Source organism: Metopolophium dirhodum, chromosome 1, assembly GCF_019925205.1.
Source record: "Metopolophium dirhodum isolate CAU chromosome 1, ASM1992520v1, whole genome shotgun sequence".
NCBI lineage: Eukaryota > Metazoa > Arthropoda > Insecta > Hemiptera > Aphididae > Metopolophium > Metopolophium dirhodum.
The window spans coordinates 52,221,988-52,242,185 of NC_083560.1; the positions used below are offsets into that span (position 1 = coordinate 52,221,988).

A 20,198-nucleotide genomic window follows, 5' to 3' on the forward strand; every position below is an offset into this window, starting at 1 on the left:
TTTTGCCAAAAAAATTGCATTTGAAAATGTCGTGTGTACAAAATATGATAATGCATTTTAAAAGTTTTAATTACAAAGAAATACCCAATATTATTATTAAATCACATCAAAACAACTAAAATTGTCGAAATTTAAATTTAAAATGTCTATGCAAAAAATACTGTGCTTATATTACATTGTTTAGATTTTTCAATTACAGTATGAACTATTTATGTGGAACCTTGTTTATATTTTCAATTGTTCGCTATAACGATAATTGAACTTTTTATAAAAGTTTAACTACAAATTAGTTTGCAAATTATTATATAATAATATAGTTTAGAAGTTTCAAGTACCCACAAATAATATTTTTAAATTACAAGAAAATAGGCAACTAAAATTGTTACTATTGGTTATTTAATATATAACTTAGTCAACATTTGAACATAAAATATTTATAAAAATAACATAAGTCTTAAAATATAACTATAACCAATTGGTAATTATGAATTTTATTTTATTTTCATTTATTTAATTTACAATAATAATATTGACTTTGTTGCTACGGTTCCACATGATATAATATAATATAATATACCACGGGGTGCCGCGATTGGGTGACTTCCCCTCCCGTCAATCAAACCATATCAAAATTACTTATTGTATAACTTGTTAATACAAAATTGTAAATATACATTTTTGTTCAATAAAAAAAATATAATTAAAAAATAAATATATATATAATATACGCTTGATGTGGTTGCGAGAAATCGTACGAACAAACGATAAGATTTGAAGTTAAATAAAAACCTTTAAATTAAAAAAACTGTGAATATATATTTTTAGATTTTTTTGATTACAGAATTAACTACTTTTGTGGAACATTATTTTAAATTTTCAATCCTTTGCTTTAAAAGTTGAACATTTAAAAAATTTTTAACTAAAAAAAAATTTGTAAATTTTCAATTTGATAAATTTTGTCAAAATTTGAACTATAAATGATTAGAAAAAAACGGTGCTTTTGTGTTTTTATTATTTTCGAACTGCCATTGGAACAAAGTGTGAAGTGCCTTGTATTACATTTTCAAGCATTTTGGCACAGTGAATAAAATGTCATTAACATTAAAAAAAATAAAAAATAAAAAATTTTTTAAATACTTGTATACAGCTGAAAATGTGTCAAAATATTTTGAAAATGTTATCAAGTATAGAAAATGATAAAGTAAACTGGTGTAAATTGAAAGTATCTACGTTTTTTAATTACTACAAAATAATAAAATCAAGTGAATATTCAAGGTCGTAAAAATTTAATTTTACTTTCCAGTAGAGATTTGTTTTTGTTAAAAGTATACAAACTCTTGAGGAATCTTATTGAATTTTAAAATTAAAAAATTAAAACACACACACCATTGTAAAATCAAAAAAGACCTTGCATTATAAAAATTATCTAAGGTTTCTAAATTTTACAAAAATACTGAACATAATTAGTAATTACTATCAACAAGAACACATATCAAATATTGTCAAAAATGGTAAGTTACTTAAACAAATATATTATATGATTTTATTGGTGGTTTAGTTATTTTACAAATCAATTAAAATAAATATTCATTGGTACCTACTAGTCTAACAATATAACTGATTTATTTAAAAGGTACTGTTAAATTTAATATTTCAATGATTAATTTTGTTTTTATTATTCGTTTAGAATCTATGCATTATTCAAGTGCTGGTAGTGGTGCACAGAATGTTTAAATTTCATGTACTTTAGTTTTATTTTAGTTGTCATAAAAAAAAAAGGGTACAGAAAAAAAATATTGATTATATAAGGAAAACACTTTAAAATATGTACATAAAAAATGTGGCCCCAGGGCCAGAAACAGGTATAATCCGGGCCTGTATGTTTGGAAGGGAAATATTGTACCTTAGTTCATGCTGTATACTGAACAAATCATTATGGAAAATCAATGAACAACGACTTATTGCTAAAGAGACTCAATCTCAGTCTTTCATACACCTCTACATTTTTTCAGGTACATTCAATTTTTAAACTATCTACCAAAGTTAAATCAATTCCAATCATTATAATACTTGCTTTGTACAAATTAATAAGAAATCTCTAAAAAAAAAAAAATAATAATAACATAATATTAGTAAACAATAAACAGCCAATTTCTGATTTTCCCAACTACTGGGGATCACAGTATACAATAAGCAAATAGACTAAGTAAAAAAATAGCAAAGTGCAACACTTATATGAATAAAATATATTTTAAGATGCATTTAATATAACTTAAATTCTATAAATCGAACTTTGAAATTAATTTTTTTCATTTAAATAAATAGCTATCGTGATAAGTTTTTGAATAACTCAATTGGGTAATATAAATACTGAGATTGGTATCAATTTACATTTGATAAAATTCCGTCAATAATATAATATAGGTACTTATATTTGTAATCAACGTAATATTTTAGATATAGATATTATATAAATTTAATATATATATAAACTATAAAAAAGGAGTGGATCCTAAGAATACATAAATTAACCACTTAAATGTACAGTAGGATTCGAGTGTATAAATGCATCGTCATTCATCATTGAGCAGGTCATTGTAATGGATGTGTTAAAATATGTGAATTCAATGTTAGATCATTTCACACGAAAAAAAATGTTGAACGGAGACTGTCAGCTAATTATTATCATATAAATATTTTATATATTGCTATTAATTTTTATACCTAGTAATTAATTTTACTAATATTATAGCAATACACTAATATGGTATAAACTATAAATACAATGAAATTAGTCTAAATGTCATTGTGTACCTATATAAAATATAATAATAACAATAAAAGTTTCAAATCTCCACGAAAAATATTTTTGAATTACAGTAAAATAACTTAAAACCGTTAATATTTCATTTCAAATTATTCGAAATTATAAAGTCTTATTCAAATTTGAACTTCAAATATCTAAAAAAATTAAGAATATAATATATATTTTTAAATTGTTGGTTCTAATATTAACTACTTATGAACAATCTTGTATTTAACTTTCAAGGCTTAGCTATAGATAATTATTATTGATAATTTTCATGATTTTGGATAATTTTTCAACATCTTAAATTCAAATAGATATAAAAAATAATCGTGTTTATGTATCTATGTATCTTTTATATTATAATTACATTGTTATAATGACTAACTAACTATTGAGGAACCTTAAATTATATTTACAAACTATTTAACCAAGCGAAAAATGTTTTATGGATATTTACAGAAAATACTAGGAAACAAAAAAAAAATTGAAATAAATAATGTCTAGAAAAACTCAAAAAGATATAAATATGTTAAGTGTATTATGTATATAAAATACTAGTAAATAATTGGGTGAAAATGAGTATTTTCAGTTATGTTTTTTTAATTACAACTATATAAAAATATTGTTCTATACGCAAAATTTTTATTTATCACGTGAATTTCAAATGCCGTAAACATTAAATTAACATTAAACTAAATAAATTATTTTTATCTTCAAAATATTTTTTTAAATTTGATTGTGACTTTTTGGAGAGCATTTTGTTTTGTTAGGTATAAGGTAGAAAAAACTTTTTTTCTTTAAAATATTTTTTAATTTTTATGAATTTCTAACTACAAAATAATTTGCATACTTTCATACCTTAAACCTGCACGGAAACCGAACCTAAAAGAACCAGTTCTGGAACCGGAACCTTTAAAAAAATAAAGAACCGGCGCCGGAACAGATACCTTTATTTTAATAAATAAAGTACCGGAACCGAACAGGAATTTTAAAATTAAATAGGTTCTTTTATGTTCAAAAATAAAATTATTTTATTTATTATAATTTAGTGGTATTATTGTTTTGTGTATAAATTATGTATGGTCATATGAGTTTTCTAATATTTTTCATTTACAATATTTTTCGTTACCTAAATTATCTGGAACCGGTACCGAAATTATTTAGAACCGATACCTTTATTTTTTTTTATCAAAAAACCAGAACCAAACCGGAACAGTTATTTTATTTTTGGAGAACCAGTACCGGACCGATACCGATAAATTCAAAAGGTTCCAGTCCCTGCCTTAAACACTTATAAAAAAATATTGTAATTATGTATTTTGGATATTTATGAATTATTATAAGAACAACTTATTATGAATATTATAGGTATTAAATTTTCTTAAACTGTTTTACTAAGTGAACACAATTTTGTTAACATAAACAGGAAAAAAAATCCCCGCAATTTGAAAATGACAAATGTCTATAAACAAAAATAAACGTCAAAATAATTGGAAAATGTTTCACTTGTTTTGAGAAAAAAATTCCTATTTTTATTTTGTTTTTTCCGATTATTATATTACATTATTATAAGTGAACCTTTTCAAATTATTTATATATGAAACTAAACTAAGTCTTTCTCCAAAATTGTTCAAACAGGCCTCTAGTCTATTTTGCACGTTTCTCGTATTTTAAAAAATATAAAACTATAAACACTATCTATTTTCCTCTCCCGCTCTCAACTTTTTTTCTGATTGATAATGCTCTTTTCTCTAATAACGTAATTATAATAAAACGTATCCTTAATTTTACACCGCAGACAGGCCTAAACAATTAACAGCGTGAGCTATATGATCGTTTTCTTTTCTTTTCTGTCACTACTACAATTGTTTTTGTCGATATTGTAATAATCCAGACATAGGTAGTAATTAATTTTATATTATTAACCTCATACATTTAAAAAAAAAAAACAAAAATAAACCTGTCCCTCATTACACACACACTATCAACACAAATATTGTTGTTATTCATTATATTTTTAGTTTTAATGGTTTCATATGTAAATATTATAAGTAGAAAATTAGGCGTAAACGTTAGAATCTTAGAATTTTTAACATAACGTAAATAATATTGTTCAATCAATTGAAAGTTATGTGTGTAATTTTTTAAATATTATCATATAAACTTTTTCTATAGTTGTATTATTATTGAATTAAAATAAACTGTTATTCTTAACTTTTTCTGTCATTTAAAAATTGTATCAAAAATCAATTTATTTATCTATTCTTTAATCTCTAGCTGACTAGGTTAGATATCTAATAAACCAATCCAACATATTATGGACTTAATAATAAAATATTATGTTGTTAATTATTAGTTATTTTCTTGACTACTAATTTCAAGCAAAAATGTGTGTTTTATATTAAAAGCTTTTGTCGAATATTTTTGAATTAGGTATTTACTTGTACACTTTACCTCGTTGGAAATGTTATTGTTTGGGAATACCAGTTAAAATTCTTATACACATTATTCACATCTTAAACAAAAGCGTTTAAACTGTTTCGTGAGTGAGTATGGTATACCTGCATAATAAATTTATTATTATTTTGTTGGTAAAGTATGAAGTTATTTAATGTACACATGTGACACATTAATGTATACATGACGACATTTTTAGATAAATACAGAGAACGTTAAACATTTCCTCCAAACAGCACTATTATATTATAATATATTACAATTAGGAACCTAGACCTTAATAGTACATTGTTTTACTCAGTTAAATAAATAGTTATTATTTAGTGAGACCTAATTAATAATCGCAATTTTGCATCGCTTTTATTCCGGGATTTTTCCTCGTTGAATTCCTGCAATTTGTGGTTGAATAGTTGTTCGTCGAAAGAGCGACTTTTAGCTTTTCCACTTGAGAAGGTATCTTACGTATAAATCAAAGATGTATATTTTTATAATCTGTAACAAAGTTTTAAATGTTATTTAATACATCTATTCTACCACATAACTAATAATATTGTTCTAAATACTAAAATATATATTTATATAACACTGAAATAGCTTGTCACAAGAAGAATACATTTTTTTATTTTGTATAATATTTACTGTAGTACCTATTATAAATATCAATATACTTAGGTATACTGGATAAGATAAATAACGTAATAAATCATACGACAACTATGATCGGTGCTTTTGGATTAATCGTCTTTAGAGATAACATAATTTAAAAACGGAAACTTGATTACCTACATTTTTCACAACATATTTTTATTGAAAAATATAAAATGAATGAGATATATAGGTACATGTTATAGTTAATATCTGTATTTTATAGGATTTCATACTCCCCTCTTTTTTTAATGGTTTGTAATTGTATATAATAACTAACAAATAATGACAATATTAATTTAAATAAAAAAAATTAATAAACTAAATTTAACAATTCAAACATACAGGTTGGTACTTATTTTAATAGGTAATTTAAACAAAAAACTAAATTAGTATATAAAAGATTAATTTAGGTATTTCTATTATTTGAGGGACAGACCATACCGGATCTTCGACCACCAGAACGAGTTAACCAGAGCGGCGGACTACGGTCGGCTCTAGAATAGGTTTTCCCGAACGTGAAGTCCAGGGCGCCTGACTCCGGTCGGCCCGAGAAATCATCAGGAAGAACTCCAGACGGAGATTGTTGTAAATTAACGTAAATGAATGTAACCATGAACGGGGGGGTAAGTCGGGGAAATGTCCCGTCTACTCCCCCACGTATGTATAATATTGTTTTTTTATATAAACCAATAAACGATGGCGGCGTCGCGGAAGCAATGCGTAAGCAGTTCCCGCGGCGTCGTCGGTTCAAAACTGGAAAAAAAAAAAGGTATTTCTATTATTTATAATTAAATCTGGAATTTTTTTTTTTTATTAATTAACCCACGGAAACTTAGGCCATTGGGTGGTTTTTAACTGTGCGGGAGGGTACTGTAGGTTTAAACACGAGTGTTTGTTAGTAATCAGATTTCTTAGTAGGCACTCGTAGGTACCTACCATGCTCGGGTGACACCGTGACTTGCCGCCCACAGCCGAGGTTTTGAACCGACGTAGGTGCGCGTCGCAACCGACGCTTTAGTCCGCTCGGCCACTCCGTCCCCAAATCTGGAATTTATAAACACTTTAAATATCTATCGATGAGTTGAATTATTTGTATAGATATAATTTTTTCACCAACAAAATGTACGCCCAGAGGCCAGAATGACTTCCTTTTAAGGTCTAATATACCTAGTATGTAATTCATACATACAAACCTTTGGTCAATGTAGGTACTGTATAAAAAATTGTTCACAATAACAGAAACAAAAAACCTGAACTGCAGGTCGCAGGATATAGGAACCGAATGTTGTCCAGTTGTTGTCCACTCGTCTCTCTTTGCTCATGTCACCACATTATACCTATAAAATGGTATGTTGTAACTATATGAACTATGAGTTCTCAATAAATGTATTTATTTTTATTTTAGTGGCACTTACGCTACGTGTCTTGGTACCTACATACTTGTACTAAAAAAAATTTGTTTGAAATTTGTTGAAAACAAAATATCGATATGTATTTAATTGACGTTGAAGACCATCTCCAATCCTTCTCCCAACCGTGGTGTGACCATGGACGCTGTAGTTTTTCTCTCACTATAAGTACCTAGAATATAGTTGTATATTAATATATAGTAATACACTGCCTATAGAATACCTATAAAATACTAAAAAGTTTTTATATTCATGCACAGTCCACACATTAAATAATTCTAATTCTGATTGTTAAATACTTAATTATAGGTAGTTTTATGTACACATCCCCATAGGTATATAATATATATATATATAATAATATAGTACACTTTCAACGATAAAATGTTTTTATGATATGTAATAGGTACAGTGAAACTTTAATATTACGAACTATGAAGTCTCGTGGGCAACAAACAAAATTCGTATTATAGAGCATTTTGTTAAATAGAATTAAACAAATTTGGTTCCAATTTGGTTTGGCTCATACAAATATTCCGTTAAACAGATAATGTTGTTAAATAGAAGTTCATTATAATGGAATTTTCACTGCGTATTAGGTATTAATGGCTATATACTATTATAAGTGAAAAAAACTATTGTATGTATTATTGTATTAGGCTTTTTTCATTTATTTTATATAAAATCCAATAAAATAAAAATCAACATCTAGTATATTTTATGAATTACTTTTCATTATAATATGTTTTTTAAATAAATAATCGATAAAATGCTTTAATAAAATATGACTTATTTTAAGAAAGATGTAATATATTTTTAATTAATCACCTGACATCTTGATGGTTGACTTGAAAATTAATTGAATTTCCATACTATGTAGACCAATATTAATACGTTAGCACATATTATATTATGATATAATAATATTATATTATAACCCCTAACGAAATCTATTTTTACAGAGCATATACATTGAACACTTAAACATTTATTTATTGACTGTCCATACCATAAAAAAAAATATGGCACTTAAAAATATTATTTTGGACAGTAATGTCTATATCAGTAATGTTTTATTTACGCTCGTCAAGATCAAACATCCATATTATTGTGACTTTGACATAAAAAAGTGTCAACAAATCAACTAAGTACATAAGAGAAAGTACACTAAGAATTTGAACAACGTTATGACTTTTGATATTTTCATCTCAAGTTGTTATACTTTTATTGGAGTAATAAAGTATAAATTTAAGTAAATGCCAAAATATAAAGTTTCAAAAATCAAACCTAATAAAAAGTTAATGATACAATATTAATGTATTATTTTATGATCATTAATTCTCGTCATAACTTGATTACGTTAACATGCATACTCCAGCATCGTAGACAGTAATATAAAGCAGCTAATAATAATTTTAAATTAGTATCTGTAAACAAAATATTATTTGTAAAATAGGCACTCTAACCAAATTATTTGTACAACTGTAACTGGAATATAAGAAGTGGCGCATCTGAAGCTCGTCCAATGGTCCATTATAGTGATTCACCCATTACCTCATCCTCCTCCTGAAATACGAGACTTAATGAAAAGGTCATATATATATTATGGGGTTAACCTATACATATATGTGCTCTGGTTTATCATGATAATATACGGCTTAAATGATTGGATAAAATAACCATAGTTTTAAATAACGATCGATAGTTTTAATTTTTAATAGAATATAATAACTAAATAATATATTGAACAATTTTATATTAAAATAAAAAATACTATTATAATATTGTTGTACCACCTACCAATGCGTACCAGTGTGTATTTTTTTTTTTTTGTTAATCAACAGAAAAAATATTTTTTATAAAATGTATTCATGAAAATATATACAATAAAAATATTACTTATCTCAAACAATTATCACTAGTACTACTGTCACTTCTATCAATTGTTAACGAGGACTTATAATTTATTATGTTAATTGATAATTAGATAACATAATTACTAGTGGTTAAATTAAGATGATTATTTAATATTTTATTATCAGGCATGTGTTAACTGTATTAAGAACCCCCCCCCCTCCTCTTCAATGACCACTGTTGTAAAGGGAAACTAAAAAAAAACGTAATTTCATAAAACCATTATTCCATGCATTGTATAGGTATATTTTATAAATTATAATTTTACAATAATGTTATGACAATTTTTAAATTCTAAAAGATATTTCATAATAAATATTGTATTTATTATAGCTGAAAGATATGGTTTTTCGTTTATAAATATTATCTTGTAGTTTGGAATTTAATTATCCTTCTATATTTCTTTCAAAACTAAAAATGTATTCTTTGTAATAATTTCTTATGAATTATTTAAACATAAAGTTCAATATTGTGACATTGATTGTTTTCCGTGTTTGTGATTTAAATATAGCATTTAAAAAAATAAACAGAATATTACCAATTTCATTAAAATAATAAACGACGGGAGATTTATTTGAATAAAAGATGATTTAATAATAAAATATACAAGACGTATAACTATTTCATTTAAAATCAACACAATATTGGTTTATTTGGTAGGTTTCCATAACGAAAGAAAGTTTGAGAAACGAGTAATGTGTAATGGGCATGATAAACTAAAATTCAAGACGCAATAGAAAAATAAGCAAAGTAATTATTTTTGCAGAAATAATTTTCAAACACGACCCTTTATCTAAATTGCTAGCCAACGTTAGACAAAATATATGTTTGGTCGATAATCCGGCGCCACCTATCAAAATATGTAAACAACAAAGATTTGCACAAGTGATGACAAGGGATGCGAAAACATATTTCTCCGAAATAGAGGTTAGTCTAAAACTAGATTGGGGGAGTGTGGTCCGTTGCTGAGAAAATATGATACTACACGCTATTAACGGAACATAATGTTGTTATATTATAGTGTTTATTAAAAGGGAAAAGAAAAAAATCAAACGCCATTGGTTTTAAAATAATATTACGCGTAGTTATTTTCCATCAAAAAAATAATGAGAAAAAGAAAATAAGAAACATAGTGTGGACTACCATTCTCTTACAATCAGAATGAACTGGGAGAGAAATTCGTAACGAAAATTATTAATATGCACCAGACCTTATTGAAAACCACGTAATGTATATAAATTAATATCCATAGTAATATTGAAAAAATAAAATACGACAAATGTAAGTTAAGGACCGAAAAAAAGACGTGTGCTATTTTTCAAACCAATTATAAAAACATTAAACATAATATTTCCTCTGAAATATATTATGTATAGTATATACAATATAATGTATGCACAATATTTACGAATATTAGGTGAGAGTGAACTTAACTAACTACAAAATGATTACAAATGTTATCAACGTTTTTATTTCAAACACTCATTAGGAATTATTGCAGATGTACGCACAACTTTTTTTTTAATTCCAGTATTAACAACTTATGAATTAGGTTCTTTCATTGTACTAAATTTGTATTGGAAAAAGCTAAAAAAAAGTCATAATATTTAGGATATGTATATTATTATAATGGTAATATAAACATTTTTTGAAAATGTTAAGTGTCTAAAATAACCTAATTTTGAGTAAAAATTCTGGTTTTTCCTTAATTTAAGTACCTACTCGGAATTTTGACTTTTGACTCCCTCCTCTACCAACACAGCGTTTTGGAAATGATAATATTTTATGAATTTTTAAAATGGTTGAATAATTAATATTTGCATAATAATATTTTATAAATATTTTCTTCTTATGATAACAAAATATTATATTATATTATGATTACATAAAAATGTTGAGTTCATCTATGTAAAGTTTCCATTAATATAATGTTTTTTTTAAAATAAATGATTAGAATATTTTTTTATGTATAAAATATTTTAAAAAATATGAGCTTCTTGGCCAAAGAATATAACTAAAATAATTCTTAATTATTTACGCAACCTTTTTAAAATATTTTGACAACTATATTATTTTCCTGAAAATATTTTTACCATAGTTAGAAAATATATTTATGCTGTGTGGGATACCTAAGTTACTAACTAGATCCATTTTACTATACCACAAAAGTTATTGAAGTTGAAGATTCGAGCATATTTGTTCTACTACAAAAAGTGTATTTGGACATAAGAAATAAAAAACACATCATTGTAAAATCAATACATTCATCATTCCACTTGATTTAGAAACTAAAATATAACATTAATCCAAAAAATTTTACCGATTAAAAAGTAAACTAACATTTATTTCCAATAGTTTTTTTTTGTTTTTATCATAAATTATATTTATAAGTGTTTGTATGTAGTTACTACAATACTGTTACTATATATGTAGTTTCTTAGTTTATAATTATATACCTAGTGAAACTAATTAAACTTATTGGTGTTATACCATTACAGACTTATAGCGAAGATTTTATTCAATTGGATATTAATAAAAATTAAAACACCCTAGATACTAAAAAATCAAAAAACCTCGTAATAAACTTCAATATTTTTGATCTAATTGAACATGTGGTAAGGAACAATCCTTCACAATAACAATATTTTTTATATAAGTAATTTAAGTATAGCTGCTATACCTATACTATTTTTATACAATATGTCGAGTATCTACGTAATATTATAATCAAGTTTTATCCATCTGGATTGAACCTCATCCAAATATAATATCAATATGTAACTGTTTATTTTGTTTAAGTCTTAACATTATACAATTTTTACAATATTTATTAGGTAGGTACCTATATCTGACAAAATTTCAATATTTTATCAGATTGAAATTTGAACGCAATGTTAACCATTCAATATTTTAAAGCTTTTAATATGAAAAATAGACATTCCCTACCTATAGGTATATTAATCGTATTACATAATACACAAATATGCGTATATAATGTATAATATATTTGAATAATTTACTTTGTGAAAAAAATTGTTTTTAAAATTGTAAATACTTCACTTGACGTTTTTTTTTTCACCAAATCCACTTATTTCTTATAATGGAGAAAACAAAAAAGAATACAATCAATCTAAAAATTTTAATTATTCCTATATATTAAATATAAATTAACCATTACTCCTTAAAAAATAAAAACATACTACATATTTTGGATTCAGAGTGGAACAATGTATGAATAGGTCTGACAATGATATGTGTTTTTATATTCATGTTGTGTCTGTCATGTACACATGTCAACCTTTTAGAGCTATACTATTAATTGAATCGTTAACATAAAGGGTGGCTTATGGTGGTTAATTGGATCTAGTTGATACGTTTATTGGAGAAAAAAAAGTAAACCATATCTGAAAAACTTCAAGTCTTTAAAATATTCAAAAAACTGAAACTGTCAATACTTATTTATTTTATCAATATTTATATTTTTACTTAAAATGTTTTACATTTTTCAATTTATGTATGATAAAATGTTTGTATCCACGTTAAAAAGATTAAAAAGACAAAATTAATTTTGAAAAAAAAATTACAATCGATTTTAGCTATTTACTCGTAAAGAATTCATCGTTGGGAATTGAAACTTTTTACGATTACGTTTACCGGATTAGATTCTCATAACATGAAAATTAATTTTAAGCTATACCACACAAATATTAACATATTATATATAATATGTCGGTATTGACTTAAATGTTTTAACAACAATAATACACGCTATGTTCTAGAAATACCTATATAATTGCAATATAGGTACTGTTCAACTATTAAAAATATAATTCACTTATATTAATTTAAATAATATTATGTTATAACATATCTTAAGATTTACATACGGTGTCCGTGCAAAATCTTTTTTAATTTGCAATGATTTATCATTGAATATAAATTGAATATATCCATTACAGTGGTCTCAAATGACGAAATGACAAAAATGCACTCAAAATCTATATAGCACTGTGACATCACCAGTTTTCAACAGTTAATATTATCAAAGTTTTTTGATCATCGCCATAAATTTAAAATTTAAAAACTTAAAATATGCTTATCTCTGTACATCATACAACATCTTATTTGATCAAAGCGTCTTTTACATCTTTATTGCGTACGAAACACACTATGCAACATCTGCAGTAACAAAGTTTTGAAACATGGAGTGCTACAAATATGTGTCCTGACCAAATATATCATTGAGATGCCAACTTGATTAAACTTCTAAAAGCATAAGGAAGCGTACAATCTTCAAAGGCACATCAAATATTATGTTTTGAATTTGCTATATTTATGTATATTAATCGGTCCCAATCTATTTACACTGACAATAATATTATTTATCATACTGCATATTAAATCATTTCTGTTGGAAAACAAAAGAACATGGTATTCTTTTTGATCTTTACCACATGCCACAGTTGAACGTTTGAGTAATACTTAAAGATATATTTTAATATCACCAAAATTATAAAATTAGGTACTTACTAACTAGTAATACTTATTACCTACTTCATAATATTACATCAAAGAGAGTTTAAAGTTTTAAACACTAGTTTTTTTCTTAATTTGAGATAATTAGGTACTAATCATAAAACAGTGAGATTTATTTGAATGGTCTCCCTCCGGTTATAATGGTAAAATTCACATGACCGAGGTAAGCTAATTTAATTGTATTCACTATTTACAAGTAAGCTCGTTCGAATATATCGTATCAATAAATTACGTATTGTGTAAAAATAATATAATTTCTGTATTAGATACATATGCATTTAGGTATATATAGGTATATTAGAAATAACATAAAATATTCTATTTATATATAACTTTCGATTGTGTCGATATTCATTAATTACTTTGATAAAATAGATTTCAAATGTGTATTTATGCACTATATTTTAATATGAGTGAAACATTAATACATTAAGAAAATAAACTTGTCACAACTATTTTAACATGATTTTTTTTTCCAGTAAATTGTTTTTATTATAATTACTGCTAATTCAGATTTCAAGACACCTCTCCTCTCTCAATAAATTTACCCAAATCAGTCATACCATTACAATTATTTTTATACAGTTGTGTACTTTTTAACTCTGGCAGATTTTCATAATAAAAATATGAACACAATTTAACTATTTTCTATAAACATTAAACAAGGAAACAATGTAAACGCACTCACATTTATACATCCACCCTGCATCTTGTCATTTAGGTACATAGATAAATAAAAGTGTCATTATTCTGTGTTCAAATATATTTCATTACTTTATAGCAGGGTCTGGAACCTTTTGAATTTATTGGTATCGGTTCCGGAAGTGGTTCTCCAAAAATAAAATAACTGTTACTGTTCAGTTCTGGTTTTTTGATAAAAAAATAAAAATAAAGGTATCGGTTTCAGATATTTTAGGTAGGTACCGAAAAGTATAATAATTTTAAATACCTATCCGAAAAGCGGGTTTAATTAATAGTTTAAGAAATATTAAAAAACTCATCATATGATCATTCATAGTTTATACATATAACATTAATACCATTAAGTTATGATAAAAAAAATTATTTTATTTTTGAATCTAAAAGAACCTTTTTAATTTAAAAATACATGTTCGGTTCCGATACTTTATTTACTAAAATAAAGGTTCAGTTCCGGTTCTGGTTCTTAATTTTTTAAAGGTTCCGGTTCCAGAACTGGTTCTTCTAGGTTCGGTTCCAGTCCCTGATTTATAGTATAATATTATTTTGATTATTGTTACATACATAAGTAATAACTACGTATCTGTATTCTTTGACTTGTTCTGTACAGCATTAAATAAACTAAAGATTATTTCATAATAATATGTTATATTATGTTATAACTGTTATAACTGGGAACATAATATCAAAGTACCTAGTATCTACCTTTCTACCTATTATAATAGTATACTCCTGAATATACAGTACAGATATAGTATCGCATTTTTATATTTACTGATCAATTTTAGCTATAAGCTATTAAATTATGAGCTAAAAAGATTTATAAAGCTGGTAAGTTTGCTTAAGCCTACCTTCTATAATAGTCTATATTATAAAATATGACTACAAAAAAGCCCGGCACACTCAAATGTACTCTAGGTCTGCCTATGATCATAATAATATATTAAAATGTAATTTTTTAAGGAAAAACAGTTATATTCCACAAAACATTGATAATTGTTGTGTCTTATTTCTAAACCACTGACTATATTTTGTGAAAGTAGGTACCCATAATTTTATTTTTTATATTCCATCTATCTCGTGGTGTTATTTTTAAATAATTGTATGTCGTTTTAGAACTATTAGTTCTCGAATTGCAATTTTGGCAACCAATGTAACTTGTATCACTTCTAATTAATTATTTCCTATACGCATTTTAGTAGTTTTTAAGATCTTAAAAAAGTTGTTTTCGCATATGGAAAATGAATTGCCCCAAACTGAAAATTATTCACGTCAGAACATATTTTCGAGTTGATAGTATTTTGATTTCTGATACTAATTGATTATTATTACACAATTGCCTTTAAAAGCACTATTGAAAAAAGTATTAATGTAGAACATTAATACTTTAAACTATGAATTTCTTTAAACTAAATTATTATTAATTATTATTAACCATATTTTTTTAAATTATTTATTTCACACTCTTAGCTTGTGTTTATTACGAGCACCCAGGGATGGAAATCGGTTAAAACCAGTTAATAATCGGGTTTAACGATTTATCTTAACCGTAACCAGAGTGGGAGCAATAAAACAAGAGAGCGGTTACCAAGTCTGAGATTAAAACCGATGATTATTTTAATGCTAACCAAAACCAAAACCGTTTTTTTACTTAGTGGTTAACCGGTTTTTTATATCAAACGATTAATGATTCTTATGTAATTTAAGAATATCCAAACATATAACGAGCGTCAATATGCTATGAATACCTATAACGGTTAGACTATACATGAATTATCTGTATAATAAATAATATTTGAATTCCACTTATTATAATATTATTAAAATAAATAACTAATATGCAGTTAGGTCCTGGGTAAATTATGATTTGAAATTGTCCAGGATATTAACAATTAATTTTGATTATAATATGTATTTTATTAACTATAATATTTCAGTACTTATTACTTATTACTATATATTTTTGTGGTGGGCGTCAACCAGTCACCGTAACTCGTATTAATTGGGAAAAATCATAGATTTATTATAGCTCGTATACCTATATTTAATTAATTTATTGGTTCATGATTCTGAAATGTGGTATTTGATATTTGTAATTTAATTTCAATACCATTATGTTTTATACAACTATTTTTAACTTGAATATTTAAATGACTTAAATGTTTATATTATATTATCATTGGTTTATTCCTTACAGCTGATAAGGATATTGAGCTTGATAATATTTGGCATTGTGATTCCGTGATTTGAATTCGAGCATAAAACTTTGTATAAAAAAATTCTTTTGAATTAACAATATGAAAATAACATTATACATTTATTATAAGATGGAAATAAACCTAACCTACCTAGAATTTTATTAATTTCAAGTGTTATATTTATAATATACCTACAATTTTATAGACCTACCTATTAAACATTATTTATGAAGGTTATTGTATTATATTTTATATTATTAAAAACTAAAAAGACTAAAATCATAAATGTTTACAATTGTCCCGACTCCTGATGTCATTTCAAGTCTAATATAAATAGTCGTTAATGATTAGTAAATAATAAAATTATTACTTTTCTTGGTTTTTAAAATTATTTGTATGCAAAAATAGTTATTTATAATTAACCGTGAAGTACCTAGTAACTATGAACCCAAAATCCAAGTGAAAAGGTATTGTAAACATTTTTTTTATAATATATATTATAAACCTGTATGAGTGATTAATCAAAACCTTAGTAGTTTATAGCTGGTTTTTAGAACCAGAACCAAAATCTAAGATTTTTATTTTGATCATTAAAATTGGTGAGCAAAACTGTTAATATAAAAACCCAAACCGAAACCACCAAATTTGTTTTGGTTTCCATCCTTGCCATCAACCATCTTATTTCTTATTGACGCGTATATCTATTGAATTGTGATGGTAATTTATTACTATGTAGCAATATTACGCATTTAATTAAATTTTTTAATTGACTAGAAAAAATATTAACGAAATGTATGTAATAATAAATATGGTTTCTACTTTCTACTACATATGTATAGTGTATTATAATATTTATACGTTTTTTACAATTATTTATTTATTACCGCTATATTAATATTACTTTACAGGACCATACTTGTTTATTATTCAAAAATATCTGAGTTATCTTAATAATATTTTTAATTTATTGTATGTAACATATTATTGATTTTTTTTATACCTATATACATTATTTTTAAGATCATAATGATTATATTGTTTTTAAATTTAATATAATAGAATTTATTTTAGAACTTAATTAATAGGAAATACTAACGTAGGCATCAAAAAAATATCTAAATCGGATTATCAGGAAATATATATTTTATCAAACCAAAAAGAATATTTGAGTGAATGACACACACCCGAACGCCGAGAGGTGTCAGAAATAGAAAAAACAGAAACTGGATATGAAACATCTAAAAAAAGATATATTAATCGTATTTTGTATCAAAGTTGAAAGTTATATGATGATACGTATAGCCAATAGCCATAATATATTAACCCTTCGGTTGTTATAAATAAAATATGAATTGAAAGAGGTAATCCAAATTGCAGTGACGAAAAGATCATGTTTCCAATTTTGTTTTATTTGGATTCAATATTTATATATAATGTTATACAGTGTCGTAGGTACCTATATTATATTTAATCCCTAGTGACAGCCATAAATTTCTGAATTCCCATAGGTACACACCAATAGAAACCACAGCGGGAATTTCATTGGTTAGAGGCCGTCTTAAGTTTAGTGAATTTCGTATAGTATAGTGACTCGAAGTGAGAAAAAATCAAACCATTCATTGTATAATGAATTGTATTTAGTCGTCCAGTAATTGAATTGAAAAAATTCTACATAGGTCGGCGTTTTATTAACATTTTTAATGCTTCGCTTGCGAAAAAAAACTGAGACACTTACCTGCTACTTGCGTATATGAATTATATGCGCATACCTTATAATAATTCCTACCTTTAAATAAGTAAGATAATTATTAGTACCTACGTATAAAAAACTCATATGTAAGGTCTCGTTTAGATTTTGTCTTCAACCTCTACCGTAGCCGAGAACTTATACGATCAAAAATGGTGTTTCAAAACGTATTATAACGCATATATTAGATTTAATTATGCCAATGTAAGAGATATAATGGTCTTCTAATTAGGAATACGAAGTATTTAAGGATAATAATGGTGTTGTGTTAGTTATTATTTTGTGCCTTTGTGGGGTGTACGGTGTACCTACTACCTACTACATTTCAAAATATTATATCCTATGATGTTGGTATACTATTATAGAGTATGATGTACACTTACAATACGTTCTTTTGAAGCTTTACTCATTAGTTTATACAAAATATAACATCATATTATTTTAAGATGCTAGCAAATACGATTACTATAAGTGACGGTCATAAAAATGCACTAAAAAAAAGGTACATTGATAATAATATTTAATACATATAGGTACATGTAGGTACACTGGTTGTAAGATGTTCCCACATTACACAAAGTACCTATAAATTATATTAAGTTATTATAACATTATTGTGTTCTAACTTAATATAATAAATAAAAAATAATTTTAAATTTCTTAAAACTAATTTGTTTACTCGAAATAGTATAATAAACAATTAAATATAAATTTAATGTAGGCACACATTAATAATGGGTGCTATAATTGTTTGGATTGTACGCCATCATTTCGTGTTCCACTGATCTATGTTTATACTTAGCTGATGACCAATTAAAAGATAAATTACAAAATTAATTAAAGACATGCATCAAGAGGTAGAACCTATTTGGACATATTTTCAGTGACATTGAATAAATGATTAAACATTATCAGGTAGGTAACTAATAATGTAATATACTAAGTCATTTACACGGTTCATTTGAAGGAAATCCACACAAACTGTAATTCAAATGCACTGTTCCACCAAGCAATAAATATGGTAATTTATAATTTCCCAAACTAAAATGTATCAATTGTAAAATATTATTCAGTTTAATAAAAATCAAGAATACCTATTGAATAACTAATACCTTATATAGTATTTGATAAGTGATTTTATGTATTTAAAAATAATTAAAAATACGAAGAACTGAAGAAGTATAATATATCATAAACAATTATTACTTAAGTAGGCAGGTATTATTGTATATTATACAGTTTTTAATTCAATGTTTTATTAGTTCGAGCAAAAAATTAAGTTATAACTACAATCTTGTATTTTGTTTCATCCGGTTTTATCTAAGCTCAGAACTTAGGTACCTACCTACTCAGTTGACAGTTCGATTACATAAAATTCATTTTAGAATAATTTATTATTATTCAGTGTAGACAGTAGATATGACTGTCCATGTAACTTATCGATGTCTGTGACTTGTGAGTTTATTATATATAATATGGAACATAGGTAATTGAATATTAAACGGTAATTATATAAATATTATGATACCTATTTTACATTTATAGGATATGAATCATTTTGTAAATACTAATTGTATACCAAATATCCAATACCTAAACTAATACCATACTACCCACTGTTTAACCTACTGCAAAACTCTTAATTACCTATTGTTTGAAATGTAGGCAAGTATGTTTTTTTTTATTGCTAATTAAAAATTAAAATCTATATAGGCAAATACCATGGTGAAATTAATTTATATAATATATTGTGATAGTATTAAAATATTATACAATACTTA

At 25.4% G+C, this 20,198-nt stretch overlaps 1 long non-coding RNA gene across 1 annotated transcript; it reads right to left on the bottom strand.

Moving 5' to 3' along the window:
- Positions 1–5,394: 5,394 nt before the first annotated feature.
- Positions 5,395–7,489, bottom strand: LOC132937058 (uncharacterized). The gene is made up of 4 exons (XR_009663590.1): positions 7,330–7,489; positions 7,108–7,251; positions 6,851–6,958; positions 5,395–5,758 (listed from the first exon to the last, which is right to left on the bottom strand). It is a non-coding gene; the product is annotated as an uncharacterized LOC132937058 (long non-coding RNA).
- Between the last annotated feature and the right edge of the window lie 12,709 nt (positions 7,490–20,198).